At 47.7% G+C, this 14,930-nt stretch overlaps 10 non-coding genes across 10 annotated transcripts; all 10 read right to left on the minus strand.

Moving 5' to 3' along the window:
- Nucleotides 1–224: 224 nt before the first annotated feature.
- On the minus strand, nt 225–415 carry LOC142724797 (U2 spliceosomal RNA). Its single transcript, XR_012876276.1, has one exon. It is a non-coding gene; the product is annotated as a U2 spliceosomal RNA (small nuclear RNA).
- Nucleotides 416–1,707: 1,292 nt separating this feature from the next.
- LOC142724800 (U2 spliceosomal RNA) lies at nt 1,708–1,898 on the minus strand. The gene has a single exon (XR_012876278.1). It is a non-coding gene; the product is annotated as a U2 spliceosomal RNA (small nuclear RNA).
- A 1,276-nt stretch (nt 1,899–3,174) lies between these two features.
- LOC142724801 (U2 spliceosomal RNA) lies at nt 3,175–3,365 on the minus strand. The gene has a single exon (XR_012876279.1). It is a non-coding gene; the product is annotated as a U2 spliceosomal RNA (small nuclear RNA).
- A 1,275-nt stretch (nt 3,366–4,640) lies between these two features.
- Nucleotides 4,641–4,831, minus strand: LOC142724802 (U2 spliceosomal RNA). The gene has a single exon (XR_012876280.1). It is a non-coding gene; the product is annotated as a U2 spliceosomal RNA (small nuclear RNA).
- A 1,280-nt stretch (nt 4,832–6,111) lies between these two features.
- Nucleotides 6,112–6,302, minus strand: LOC142724803 (U2 spliceosomal RNA). The gene has a single exon (XR_012876281.1). It is a non-coding gene; the product is annotated as a U2 spliceosomal RNA (small nuclear RNA).
- Nucleotides 6,303–7,602: 1,300 nt separating this feature from the next.
- Nucleotides 7,603–7,793, minus strand: LOC142724804 (U2 spliceosomal RNA). Its single transcript, XR_012876282.1, has one exon. It is a non-coding gene; the product is annotated as a U2 spliceosomal RNA (small nuclear RNA).
- Nucleotides 7,794–9,073: 1,280 nt separating this feature from the next.
- LOC142724805 (U2 spliceosomal RNA) lies at nt 9,074–9,264 on the minus strand. Its single transcript, XR_012876283.1, has one exon. It is a non-coding gene; the product is annotated as a U2 spliceosomal RNA (small nuclear RNA).
- Nucleotides 9,265–10,548: 1,284 nt separating this feature from the next.
- On the minus strand, nt 10,549–10,739 carry LOC142724806 (U2 spliceosomal RNA). Its single transcript, XR_012876284.1, has one exon. It is a non-coding gene; the product is annotated as a U2 spliceosomal RNA (small nuclear RNA).
- Nucleotides 10,740–12,047: 1,308 nt separating this feature from the next.
- LOC142724807 (U2 spliceosomal RNA) lies at nt 12,048–12,238 on the minus strand. The gene has a single exon (XR_012876285.1). It is a non-coding gene; the product is annotated as a U2 spliceosomal RNA (small nuclear RNA).
- Nucleotides 12,239–13,530: 1,292 nt separating this feature from the next.
- On the minus strand, nt 13,531–13,721 carry LOC142724808 (U2 spliceosomal RNA). Its single transcript, XR_012876286.1, has one exon. It is a non-coding gene; the product is annotated as a U2 spliceosomal RNA (small nuclear RNA).
- Nucleotides 13,722–14,930: the final 1,209 nt, after the last annotated feature.

The raw sequence follows: 14,930 nt of genomic DNA on the forward strand, positions 1-14,930 counted from the left end.
TGTTCCAATGTGAAATGCCGGAAACACAGAAACACAGACGACACACAACAAGAGGTGGCAATCTATTCATTAATTGCATTTAATCAATGAGCTCATTATCACTCATGCATTGTCCAACAGGTGTTGAAATAATGGGATTAAAAGGGGAGATCCCTTCAGAAAGACAGAAACAATAGCAAAGACAAAAAACACTTTTGGAATCTGCTTTTAGTCAACACATAAGGAAAGGGTGCACCGGTCCTGGAAATACTGCAATACCAGGTCAATGCGTGGAGTGGACAGAGCAAGCTCTATTTCCATCTCCCTGTTCTAAAAATCCATTTAATATATGGTCCCCAGATAGGGGACGTATCAGATATTAAACTGATAAGAACAGATACTACACTTGATCTTAGCCAAAAGGCCGAGAAGCGATAACCCGAACGGGCCGCGCGTTGCCCGAGCCTGCCCGATACTGCTGTTCAGCCCTTGCAGCGATTCAGCCTACTTCTAGGCAATTCCATGGGGCCCTGCAGGCTCACACACTCACAGCTACACGGGAGGTGAATAAAGGCCGGAGAGGAAGCCAGACAGGATTTGCTTCTTTTGCTTGCACCACAATGCAGTGCTGAAAGAGGAGGAATCTACATAAAAACGCCTTCCTGGCAACGCCCAAATGCCCTGCTGCCATGCAGATAAACACTGGCAGCGGCAGCAAGTGCATGCCCACAGCCACCCCTTGTTCCTTCACACCTTGTATCAGCTGTAATCCAGTCCAGTCCAGTGCTGCCTGCTGAGCAGCACTGACCAACACTGCCTGGGCCCAGGCTTTTATCTCTGAGGCCCCATTATGATGTCAGAAAGCTGGCTCTGGAATCCTGAGGGCTCCACTATGACACGTGCAAAGTTCCGTCTGAACTTTATATAAGACGGTGAGGCTCAGTCAGTCACTCAGTGTTGCCTGAGAGGGCAACACTGCAACAGCCGGCCGCCAGGCTGTCTTTTTTTTGCACAGCTAGTTGCCTCCAGGAGGCCACAAGAGGGAGACAAGGGACTGCAAAATGGAAAATAGGCATCCACCAACTTTACAGACAACTTCTCCTTGCTCCTATAACCTCCATCCTTGCACAGTTTGTTATTCTTCTAGGTAACATAGTAACAAATCCAAATTGCTGCTCTCTTTGTAGGCAAGCAAGGCTTTGTTGCAACTGCAATTCTTACTTCTTCTTGAAATGTAGGGACGACAGTACATTCCATCACATCCATCTAGTGTACACAGGTAGGTCCATTGTGGCGGGCAGGCGAGCGGGCGGGCTGCTTTATTGGCTGTTTGCTGTTCCCCTACTCCACTCCACTATTTGACTGTTGTGCTGCATCAATCAATCAATCAATCAATCAATCAATCAATCAATCAATCAATCAATCAATCAGTGGCTGGCTCAGGTGCAGCTCTTTAACTTACCTAAAAGGGAGGGCGGAGAGAAGACAAGGAAGGTGAATGAGGTGTTCCAATGTGAAATGCCGGAAACACAGAAACACAGACGACACACAACAAGAGGTGGCAATCTATTCATTAATTGCATTTAATCAATGAGCTCATTATCACTCATGCATTGTCCAACAGGTGTTGAAATAATGGGATTAAAAGGGGAGATCCCTTCAGAAAGACAGAAACAATAGCAAAGACAAAAAACACTTTTGGAATCTGCTTTTAGTCAACACATAAGGAAAGGGTGCACCGGTCCTGGAAATACTGCAATACCAGGTCAATGCGTGGAGTGGACAGAGCAAGCTCTATTTCCATCTCCCTGTTCTAAAAATCCATTTAATATATGGTCCCCAGATAGGGGACGTATCAGATATTAAACTGATAAGAACAGATACTACACTTGATCTTAGCCAAAAGGCCGAGAAGCGATAACCCGAACGGGCCGCGCGTTGCCCGAGCCTGCCCGATACTGCTGTTCAGCCCTTGCAGCGATTCAGCCTACTTCTAGGCAATTCCATGGGGCCCTGCAGGCTCACACACTCACAGCTACACGGGAGGTGAATAAAGGCCGGAGAGGAAGCCAGACAGGATTTGCTTCTTTTGCTTGCACCACAATGCAGTGCTGAAAGAGGAGGAATCTACATAAAAACGCCTTCCTGGCAACGCCCAAATGCCCTGCTGCCATGCAGATAAACACTGGCAGCGGCAGCAAGTGCATGCCCACAGCCACCCCTTGTTCCTTCACACCTTGTATCAGCTGTAATCCAGTCCAGTCCAGTGCTGCCTGCTGAGCAGCACTGACCAACACTGCCTGGGCCCAGGCTTTTATCTCTGAGGCCCCATTATGATGTCAGAAAGCTGGCTCTGGAATCCTGAGGGCTCCACTATGACACGTGCAAAGTTCCGTCTGAACTTTATATAAGACGGTGAGGCTCAGTCAGTCACTCAGTGTTGCCTGAGAGGGCAACACTGCAACAGCCGGCCGCCAGGCTGTCTTTTTTTTGCACAGCTAGTTGCCTCCAGGAGGCCACAAGAGGGAGACAAGGGACTGCAAAATGGAAAATAGGCATCCACCAACTTTACAGACAACTTCTCCTTGCTCCTACAACCTCCATCCTTGCACAGTTTGTTATTCTTCTAGGTAACATAGTAACAAATCCAAATTGCTGCTCTCTTTGTAGGCAAGCAAGGCTTTGTTGCAACTGCAATTCTTACTTCTTCTTGAAATGTAGGGACGACAGTACATTCCATCACATCCATCTAGTGTACACAGGTAGGTCCATTGTGGCGGGCAGGCGAGCGGGCGGGCTGCTTTATTGGCTGTTTGCTGTTCCCCTACTCCACTCCACTATTTGACTGTTGTGCTGCATCAATCAATCAATCAATCAATCAATCAATCAATCAATCAGTGGCTGGCTCAGGTGCAGCTCTTTAACTTACCTAAAAGGGAGGGCGGAGAGAAGACAAGGAAGGTGAATGAGGTGTTCCAATGTGAAATGCCGGAAACACAGAAACACAGACGACACACAACAAGAGGTGGCAATCTATTCATTAATTGCATTTAATCAATGAGCTCATTATCACTCATGCATTGTCCAACAGGTGTTGAAATAATGGGATTAAAAGGGGAGATCCCTTCAGAAAGACAGAAACAATAGCAAAGACAAAAAACACTTTTGGAATCTGCTTTTAGTCAACACATAAGGAAAGGGTGCACCGGTCCTGGAAATACTGCAATACCAGGTCAATGCGTGGAGTGGACAGAGCAAGCTCTATTTCCATCTCCCTGTTCTAAAAATCCATTTAATATATGGTCCCCAGATAGGGGACGTATCAGATATTAAACTGATAAGAACAGATACTACACTTGATCTTAGCCAAAAGGCCGAGAAGCGATAACCCGAACGGGCCGCGCGTTGCCCGAGCCTGCCCGATACTGCTGTTCAGCCCTTGCAGCGATTCAGCCTACTTCTAGGCAATTCCATGGGGCCCTGCAGGCTCACACACTCACAGCTACACGGGAGGTGAATAAAGGCCGGAGAGGAAGCCAGACAGGATTTGCTTCTTTTGCTTGCACCACAATGCAGTGCTGAAAGAGGAGGAATCTACATAAAAACGCCTTCCTGGCAACGCCCAAATGCCCTGCTGCCATGCAGATAAACACTGGCAGCGGCAGCAAGTGCATGCCCACAGCCACCCCTTGTTCCTTCACACCTTGTATCAGCTGTAATCCAGTCCAGTCCAGTGCTGCCTGCTGAGCAGCACTGACCAACACTGCCTGGGCCCAGGCTTTTATCTCTGAGGCCCCATTATGATGTCAGAAAGCTGGCTCTGGAATCCTGAGGGCTCCACTATGACACGTGCAAAGTTCCGTCTGAACTTTATATAAGACGGTGAGGCTCAGTCAGTCACTCAGTGTTGCCTGAGAGGGCAACACTGCAACAGCCGGCCGCCAGGCTGTCTTTTTTTTGCACAGCTAGTTGCCTCCAGGAGGCCACAAGAGGGAGACAAGGGACTGCAAAATGGAAAATAGGCATCCACCAACTTTACAGACAACTTCTCCTTGCTCCTACAACCTCCATCCTTGCACAGTTTGTTATTCTTCTAGGTAACATAGTAACAAATCCAAATTGCTGCTCTCTTTGTAGGCAAGCAAGGCTTTGTTGCAACTGCAATCTTACTTCTTCTTGAAATGTAGGGACGACAGTACATTCCATCACATCCATCTAGTGTACACAGGTAGGTCCATTGTGGCGGGCAGGCGAGCGGGCGGGCTGCTTTATTGGCTGTTTGCTGTTCCCCTACTCCACTCCACTATTTGACTGTTGTGCTGCATCAATCAATCAATCAATCAATCAATCAATCAATCAATCAGTGGCTGGCTCAGGTGCAGCTCTTTAACTTACCTAAAAGGGAGGGCGGAGAGAAGACAAGGAAGGTGAATGAGGTGTTCCAATGTGAAATGCCGGAAACACAGAAACACAGACGACACACAACAAGAGGTGGCAATCTATTCATTAATTGCATTTAATCAATGAGCTCATTATCACTCATGCATTGTCCAACAGGTGTTGAAATAATGGGATTAAAAGGGGAGATCCCTTCAGAAAGACAGAAACAATAGCAAAGACAAAAAACACTTTTGGAATCTGCTTTTAGTCAACACATAAGGAAAGGGTGCACCGGTCCTGGAAATACTGCAATACCAGGTCAATGCGTGGAGTGGACAGAGCAAGCTCTATTTCCATCTCCCTGTTCTAAAAATCCATTTAATATATGGTCCCCAGATAGGGGACGTATCAGATATTAAACTGATAAGAACAGATACTACACTTGATCTTAGCCAAAAGGCCGAGAAGCGATAACCCGAACGGGCCGCGCGTTGCCCGAGCCTGCCCGATACTGCTGTTCAGCCCTTGCAGCGATTCAGCCTACTTCTAGGCAATTCCATGGGGCCCTGCAGGCTCACACACTCACAGCTACACGGGAGGTGAATAAAGGCCGGAGAGGAAGCCAGACAGGATTTGCTTCTTTTGCTTGCACCACAATGCAGTGCTGAAAGAGGAGGAATCTACATAAAAACGCCTTCCTGGCAACGCCCAAATGCCCTGCTGCCATGCAGATAAACACTGGCAGCGGCAGCAAGTGCATGCCCACAGCCACCCCTTGTTCCTTCACACCTTGTATCAGCTGTAATCCAGTCCAGTCCAGTGCTGCCTGCTGAGCAGCACTGACCAACACTGCCTGGGCCCAGGCTTTTATCTCTGAGGCCCCATTATGATGTCAGAAAGCTGGCTCTGGAATCCTGAGGGCTCCACTATGACACGTGCAAAGTTCCGTCTGAACTTTATATAAGACGGTGAGGCTCAGTCAGTCACTCAGTGTTGCCTGAGAGGGCAACACTGCAACAGCCGGCCGCCAGGCTGTCTTTTTTTTGCACAGCTAGTTGCCTCCAGGAGGCCACAAGAGGGAGACAAGGGACTGCAAAATGGAAAATAGGCATCCACCAACTTTACAGACAACTTCTCCTTGCTCCTACAACCTCCATCCTTGCACAGTTTGTTATTCTTCTAGGTAACATAGTAACAAATCCAAATTGCTGCTCTCTTTGTAGGCAAGCAAGGCTTTGTTGCAACTGCAATTCTTACTTCTTCTTGAAATGTAGGGACGACAGTACATTCCATCACATCCATCTAGTGTACACAGGTAGGTCCATTGTGGCGGGCAGGCGAGCGGGCGGGCTGCTTTATTGGCTGTTTGCTGTTCCCCTACTCCACTCCACTATTTGACTGTTGTGCTGCATCAATCAATCAATCAATCAATCAATCAATCAATCAATCAATCAGTGGCTGGCTCAGGTGCAGCTCTTTAACTTACCTAAAAGGGAGGGCGGAGAGAAGACAAGGAAGGTGAATGAGGTGTTCCAATGTGAAATGCCGGAAACACAGAAACACAGACGACACACAACAAGAGGTGGCAATCTATTCATTAATTGCATTTAATCAATGAGCTCATTATCACTCATGCATTGTCCAACAGGTGTTGAAATAATGGGATTAAAAGGGGAGATCCCTTCAGAAAGACAGAAACAATAGCAAAGACAAAAAACACTTTTGGAATCTGCTTTTAGTCAACACATAAGGAAAGGGTGCACCGGTCCTGGAAATACTGCAATACCAGGTCAATGCGTGGAGTGGACAGAGCAAGCTCTATTTCCATCTCCCTGTTCTAAAAATCCATTTAATATATGGTCCCCAGATAGGGGACGTATCAGATATTAAACTGATAAGAACAGATACTACACTTGATCTTAGCCAAAAGGCCGAGAAGCGATAACCCGAACGGGCCGCGCGTTGCCCGAGCCTGCCCGATACTGCTGTTCAGCCCTTGCAGCGATTCAGCCTACTTCTAGGCAATTCCATGGGGCCCTGCAGGCTCACACACTCACAGCTACACGGGAGGTGAATAAAGGCCGGAGAGGAAGCCAGACAGGATTTGCTTCTTTTGCTTGCACCACAATGCAGTGCTGAAAGAGGAGGAATCTACATAAAAACGCCTTCCTGGCAACGCCCAAATGCCCTGCTGCCATGCAGATAAACACTGGCAGCGGCAGCAAGTGCATGCCCACAGCCACCCCTTGTTCCTTCACACCTTGTATCAGCTGTAATCCAGTCCAGTCCAGTGCTGCCTGCTGAGCAGCACTGACCAACACTGCCTGGGCCCAGGCTTTTATCTCTGAGGCCCCATTATGATGTCAGAAAGCTGGCTCTGGAATCCTGAGGGCTCCACTATGACACGTGCAAAGTTCCGTCTGAACTTTATATAAGACGGTGAGGCTCAGTCAGTCACTCAGTGTTGCCTGAGAGGGCAACACTGCAACAGCCGGCCGCCAGGCTGTCTTTTTTTTGCACAGCTAGTTGCCTCCAGGAGGCCACAAGAGGGAGACAAGGGACTGCAAAATGGAAAATAGGCATCCACCAACTTTACAGACAACTTCTCCTTGCTCCTACAACCTCCATCCTTGCACAGTTTGTTATTCTTCTAGGTAACATAGTAACAAGTCCAAATTGCTGCTCTCTTTGTAGGCAAGCAAGGCTTTGTTGCAACTGCAATTCTTACTTCTTCTTGAAATGTAGGGACAACAGTACATTCCATCACATCCATCTAGTGTACACAGGTAGGTCCATTGTGGCGGGCAGGCGAGCGGGCGGGCTGCTTTATTGGCTGTTTGCTGTTCCCCTACTCCACTCCACTATTTGACTGTTGTGCTGCATCAATCAATCAATCAATCAATCAATCAATCAATCAATCAATCAATCAATCAATCAATCAATCAGTGGCTGGCTCAGGTGCAGCTCTTTAACTTACCTAAAAGGGAGGGCGGAGAGAAGACAAGGAAGGTGAATGAGGTGTTCCAATGTGAAATGCCGGAAACACAGAAACACAGACGACACACAACAAGAGGTGGCAATCTATTCATTAATTGCATTTAATCAATGAGCTCATTATCACTCATGCATTGTCCAACAGGTGTTGAAATAATGGGATTAAAAGGGGAGATCCCTTCAGAAAGACAGAAACAATAGCAAAGACAAAAAACACTTTTGGAATCTGCTTTTAGTCAACACATAAGGAAAGGGTGCACCGGTCCTGGAAATACTGCAATACCAGGTCAATGCGTGGAGTGGACAGAGCAAGCTCTATTTCCATCTCCCTGTTCTAAAAATCCATTTAATATATGGTCCCCAGATAGGGGACGTATCAGATATTAAACTGATAAGAACAGATACTACACTTGATCTTAGCCAAAAGGCCGAGAAGCGATAACCCGAACGGGCCGCGCGTTGCCCGAGCCTGCCCGATACTGCTGTTCAGCCCTTGCAGCGATTCAGCCTACTTCTAGGCAATTCCATGGGGCCCTGCAGGCTCACACACTCACAGCTACACGGGAGGTGAATAAAGGCCGGAGAGGAAGCCAGACAGGATTTGCTTCTTTTGCTTGCACCACAATGCAGTGCTGAAAGAGGAGGAATCTACATAAAAACGCCTTCCTGGCAACGCCCAAATGCCCTGCTGCCATGCAGATAAACACTGGCAGCGGCAGCAAGTGCATGCCCACAGCCACCCCTTGTTCCTTCACACCTTGTATCAGCTGTAATCCAGTCCAGTCCAGTGCTGCCTGCTGAGCAGCACTGACCAACACTGCCTGGGCCCAGGCTTTTATCTCTGAGGCCCCATTATGATGTCAGAAAGCTGGCTCTGGAATCCTGAGGGCTCCACTATGACACGTGCAAAGTTCCGTCTGAACTTTATATAAGACGGTGAGGCTCAGTCAGTCACTCAGTGTTGCCTGAGAGGGCAACACTGCAACAGCCGGCCGCCAGGCTGTCTTTTTTTTGCACAGCTAGTTGCCTCCAGGAGGCCACAAGAGGGAGACAAGGGACTGCAAAATGGAAAATAGGCATCCACCAACTTTACAGACAACTTCTCCTTGCTCCTACAACCTCCATCCTTGCACAGTTTGTTATTCTTCTAGGTAACATAGTAACAAATCCAAATTGCTGCTCTCTTTGTAGGCAAGCAAGGCTTTGTTGCAACTGCAATTCTTACTTCTTCTTGAAATGTAGGGACGACAGTACATTCCATCACATCCATCTAGTGTACACAGGTAGGTCCATTGTGGCGGGCAGGCGAGCGGGCGGGCTGCTTTATTGGCTGTTTGCTGTTCCCCTACTCCACTCCACTATTTGACTGTTGTGCTGCATCAATCAATCAATCAATCAATCAATCAATCAATCAATCAATCAGTGGCTGGCTCAGGTGCAGCTCTTTAACTTACCTAAAAGGGAGGGCGGAGAGAAGACAAGGAAGGTGAATGAGGTGTTCCAATGTGAAATGCCGGAAACACAGAAACACAGACGACACACAACAAGAGGTGGCAATCTATTCATTAATTGCATTTAATCAATGAGCTCATTATCACTCATGCATTGTCCAACAGGTGTTGAAATAATGGGATTAAAAGGGGAGATCCCTTCAGAAAGACAGAAACAATAGCAAAGACAAAAAACACTTTTGGAATCTGCTTTTAGTCAACACATAAGGAAAGGGTGCACCGGTCCTGGAAATACTGCAATACCAGGTCAATGCGTGGAGTGGACAGAGCAAGCTCTATTTCCATCTCCCTGTTCTAAAAATCCATTTAATATATGGTCCCCAGATAGGGGACGTATCAGATATTAAACTGATAAGAACAGATACTACACTTGATCTTAGCCAAAAGGCCGAGAAGCGATAACCCGAACGGGCCGCGCGTTGCCCGAGCCTGCCCGATACTGCTGTTCAGCCCTTGCAGCGATTCAGCCTACTTCTAGGCAATTCCATGGGGCCCTGCAGGCTCACACACTCACAGCTACACGGGAGGTGAATAAAGGCCGGAGAGGAAGCCAGACAGGATTTGCTTCTTTTGCTTGCACCACAATGCAGTGCTGAAAGAGGAGGAATCTACATAAAAACGCCTTCCTGGCAACGCCCAAATGCCCTGCTGCCATGCAGATAAACACTGGCAGCGGCAGCAAGTGCATGCCCACAGCCACCCCTTGTTCCTTCACACCTTGTATCAGCTGTAATCCAGTCCAGTCCAGTGCTGCCTGCTGAGCAGCACTGACCAACACTGCCTGGGCCCAGGCTTTTATCTCTGAGGCCCCATTATGATGTCAGAAAGCTGGCTCTGGAATCCTGAGGGCTCCACTATGACACGTGCAAAGTTCCGTCTGAACTTTATATAAGACGGTGAGGCTCAGTCAGTCACTCAGTGTTGCCTGAGAGGGCAACACTGCAACAGCCGGCCGCCAGGCTGTCTTTTTTTTGCACAGCTAGTTGCCTCCAGGAGGCCACAAGAGGGAGACAAGGGACTGCAAAATGGAAAATAGGCATCCACCAACTTTACAGACAACTTCTCCTTGCTCCTACAACCTCCATCCTTGCACAGTTTGTTATTCTTCTAGGTAACATAGTAACAAATCCAAATTGCTGCTCTCTTTGTAGGCAAGCAAGGCTTTGTTGCAACTGCAATTCTTACTTCTTCTTGAAATGTAGGGACGACAGTACATTCCATCACATCCATCTAGTGTACACAGGTAGGTCCATTGTGGCGGGCAGGCGAGCGGGCGGGCTGCTTTATTGGCTGTTTGCTGTTCCCCTACTCCACTCCACTATTTGACTGTTGTGCTGCATCAATCAATCAATCAATCAATCAATCAATCAATCAATCAATCAATCAGTGGCTGGCTCAGGTGCAGCTCTTTAACTTACCTAAAAGGGAGGGCGGAGAGAAGACAAGGAAGGTGAATGAGGTGTTCCAATGTGAAATGCCGGAAACACAGAAACACAGACGACACACAACAAGAGGTGGCAATCTATTCATTAATTGCATTTAATCAATGAGCTCATTATCACTCATGCATTGTCCAACGGGTGTTGAAATAATGGGATTAAAAGGGGAGATCCCTTCAGAAAGACAGAAACAATAGCAAAGACAAAAAACACTTTTGGAATCTGCTTTTAGTCAACACATAAGGAAAGGGTGCACCGGTCCTGGAAATACTGCAATACCAGGTCAATGCGTGGAGTGGACAGAGCAAGCTCTATTTCCATCTCCCTGTTCTAAAAATCCATTTAATATATGGTCCCCAGATAGGGGACGTATCAGATATTAAACTGATAAGAACAGATACTACACTTGATCTTAGCCAAAAGGCCGAGAAGCGATAACCCGAACGGGCCGCGCGTTGCCCGAGCCTGCCCGATACTGCTGTTCAGCCCTTGCAGCGATTCAGCCTACTTCTAGGCAATTCCATGGGGCCCTGCAGGCTCACACACTCACAGCTACACGGGAGGTGAATAAAGGCCGGAGAGGAAGCCAGACAGGATTTGCTTCTTTTGCTTGCACCACAATGCAGTGCTGAAAGAGGAGGAATCTACATAAAAACGCCTTCCTGGCAACGCCCAAATGCCCTGCTGCCATGCAGATAAACACTGGCAGCGGCAGCAAGTGCATGCCCACAGCCACCCCTTGTTCCTTCACACCTTGTATCAGCTGTAATCCAGTCCAGTCCAGTGCTGCCTGCTGAGCAGCACTGACCAACACTGCCTGGGCCCAGGCTTTTATCTCTGAGGCCCCATTATGATGTCAGAAAGCTGGCTCTGGAATCCTGAGGGCTCCACTATGACACGTGCAAAGTTCCGTCTGAACTTTATATAAGACGGTGAGGCTCAGTCAGTCACTCAGTGTTGCCTGAGAGGGCAACACTGCAACAGCCGGCCGCCAGGCTGTCTTTTTTTTGCACAGCTAGTTGCCTCCAGGAGGCCACAAGAGGGAGACAAGGGACTGCAAAATGGAAAATAGGCATCCACCAACTTTACAGACAACTTCTCCTTGCTCCTACAACCTCCATCCTTGCACAGTTTGTTATTCTTCTAGGTAACATAGTAACAAATCCAAATTGCTGCTCTCTTTGTAGGCAAGCAAGGCTTTGTTGCAACTGCAATTCTTACTTCTTCTTGAAATGTAGGGACGACAGTACATTCCATCACATCCATCTAGTGTACACAGGTAGGTCCATTGTGGCGGGCAGGCGAGCGGGCGGGCTGCTTTATTGGCTGTTTGCTGTTCCCCTACTCCACTCCACTATTTGACTGTTGTGCTGCATCAATCAATCAATCAATCACTCAATCAATCAATCAATCAATCAATCAATCAATCAATCAATCAATCAATCAGTGGCTGGCTCAGGTGCAGCTCTTTAACTTACCTAAAAGGGAGGGCGGAGAGAAGACAAGGAAGGTGAATGAGGTGTTCCAATGTGAAATGCCGGAAACACAGAAACACAGACGACACACAACAAGAGGTGGCAATCTATTCATTAATTGCATTTAATCAATGAGCTCATTATCACTCATGCATTGTCCAACGGGTGTTGAAATAATGGGATTAAAAGGGGAGATCCCTTCAGAAAGACAGAAACAATAGCAAAGACAAAAAACACTTTTGGAATCTGCTTTTAGTCAACACATAAGGAAAGGGTGCACCGGTCCTGGAAATACTGCAATACCAGGTCAATGCGTGGAGTGGACAGAGCAAGCTCTATTTCCATCTCCCTGTTCTAAAAATCCATTTAATATATGGTCCCCAGATAGGGGACGTATCAGATATTAAACTGATAAGAACAGATACTACACTTGATCTTAGCCAAAAGGCCGAGAAGCGATAACCCGAACGGGCCGCGCGTTGCCCGAGCCTGCCCGATACTGCTGTTCAGCCCTTGCAGCGATTCAGCCTACTTCTAGGCAATTCCATGGGGCCCTGCAGGCTCACACACTCACAGCTACACGGGAGGTGAATAAAGGCCGGAGAGGAAGCCAGACAGGATTTGCTTCTTTTGCTTGCACCACAATGCAGTGCTGAAAGAGGAGGAATCTACATAAAAACGCCTTCCTGGCAACGCCCAAATGCCCTGCTGCCATGCAGATAAACACTGGCAGCGGCATCAAGTGCATGCCCACAACCACCCCTTGTTCCTTCACACCTTGTATCAGCTGTAATCCAGTCCAGTCCAGTGCTGCCTGCTGAGCAGCACTGACCAACACTGCCTGGGCCCAGGCTTTTATCTCTGAGGCCCCATTATGATGTCAGAAAGCTGGCTCTGGAATCCTGAGGGCTCCACTATGACACGTGCAAAGTTCCGTCTGAACTTTATATAAGACGGTGAGGCTCAGTCAGTCACTCAGTGTTGCCTGAGAGGGCAACACTGCAACAGCCGGCCGCCAGGCTGTCTTTTTTTTGCACAGCTAGTTGCCTCCAGGAGGCCACAAGAGGGAGACAAGGGACTGCAAAATGGAAAATAGGCATCCACCAACTTTACAGACAACTTCTCCTTGCTCCTACAACCTCCATCCTTGCACAGTTTGTTATTCTTCTAGGTAACATAGTAACAAATCCAAATTGCTGCTCTCTTTGTAGGCAAGCAAGGCTTTGTTGCAACTGCAATTCTTACTTCTTCTTGAAATGTAGGGACGACAGTACATTCCATCACATCCATCTAGTGTACACAGGTAGGTCCATTGTGGCGGGCAGGCGAGCGGGCGGGCTGCTTTATTGGCTGTTTGCTGTTCCCCTACTCCACTCCACTATTTGACTGTTGTGCTGCATCAATCAATCAATCAATCAATCAATCAATCAATCAATCAATCAATCAATCAATCAGTGGCTGGCTCAGGTGCAGCTCTTTAACTTACCTAAAAGGGAGGGCGGAGAGAAGACAAGGAAGGTGAATGAGGTGTTCCAATGTGAAATGCCGGAAACACAGAAACACAGACGACACACAACAAGAGGTGGCAATCTATTCATTAATTGCATTTAATCAATGAGCTCATTATCACTCATGCATTGTCCAACAGGTGTTGAAATAATGGGATTAAAAGGGGAGATCCCTTCAGAAAGACAGAAACAATAGCAAAGACAAAAAACACTTTTGGAATCTGCTTTTAGTCAACACATAAGGAAAGGGTGCACCGGTCCTGGAAATACTGCAATACCAGGTCAATGCGTGGAGTGGACAGAGCAAGCTCTATTTCCATCTCCCTGTTCTAAAAATCCATTTAATATATGGTCCCCAGATAGGGGACGTATCAGATATTAAACTGATAAGAACAGATACTACACTTGATCTTAGCCAAAAGGCCGAGAAGCGATAACCCGAACGGGCCGCGCGTTGCCCGAGCCTGCCCGATACTGCTGTTCAGCCCTTGCAGCGATTCAGCCTACTTCTAGGCAATTCCATGGGGCCCTGCAGGCTCACACACTCACAGCTACACGGGAGGTGAATAAAGGCCGGAGAGGAAGCCAGACAGGATTTGCTTCTTTTGCTTGCACCACAATGCAGTGCTGAAAGAGGAGGAATCTACATAAAAACGCCTTCCTGGCAACGCCCAAATGCCCTGCTGCCATGCAGATAAACACTGGCAGCGGCAGCAAGTGCATGCCCACAGCCACCCCTTGTTCCTTCACACCTTGTATCAGCTGTAATCCAGTCCAGTCCAGTGCTGCCTGCTGAGCAGCACTGACCAACACTGCCTGGGCCCAGGCTTTTATCTCTGAGGCCCCATTATGATGTCAGAAAGCTGGCTCTGGAATCCTGAGGGCTCCACTATGACACGTGCAAAGTTCCGTCTGAACTTTATATAAGACGGTGAGGCTCAGTCAGTCACTCAGTGTTGCCTGAGAGGGCAACACTGCAACAGCCGGCCGCCAGGCTGTCTTTTTTTTGCACAGCTAGTTGCCTCCAGGAGGCCACAAGAGGGAGACAAGGGACTGCAAAATGGAAAATAGGCATCCACCAACTTTACAGACAACTTCTCCTTGCTCCTACAACCTCCATCCTTGCACAGTTTGTTATTCTTCTAGGTAACATAGTAACAAATCCAAATTGCTGCTCTCTTTGTAGGCAAGCAAGGCTTTGTTGCAACTGCAATTCTTACTTCTTCTTGAAATGTAGGGACGACAGTACATTCCATCACATCCATCTAGTGTACACAGGTAGGTCCATTGTGGCGGGCAGGCGAGCGGGCGGGCTGCTTTATTGGCTGTTTGCTGTTCCCCTACTCCACTCCACTATTTGACTGTTGTGCTGCATCAATCAATCAATCAATCAATCAATCAATCAATCAATCAATCAATCAATCAGTGGCTGGCTCAGGTGCAGCTCTTTAACTTACCTAAAAGGGAGGGCGGAGAGAAGACAAGGAAGGTGAATGAGGTGTTCCAATGTGAAATGCCGGAAACACAGAAACACAGACGACACACAACAAGAGGTGGCAATCTATTCATTAATTGCATTTAATCAATGAGCTCATTATCACTCATGCATTGTCCAACAGGTGTTGAAATAATGGGATTAAAAGG

Source organism: Rhinoderma darwinii, unplaced genomic scaffold, assembly GCF_050947455.1.
Source record: "Rhinoderma darwinii isolate aRhiDar2 unplaced genomic scaffold, aRhiDar2.hap1 Scaffold_588, whole genome shotgun sequence".
Lineage (NCBI taxonomy): Eukaryota > Metazoa > Chordata > Amphibia > Anura > Rhinodermatidae > Rhinoderma > Rhinoderma darwinii.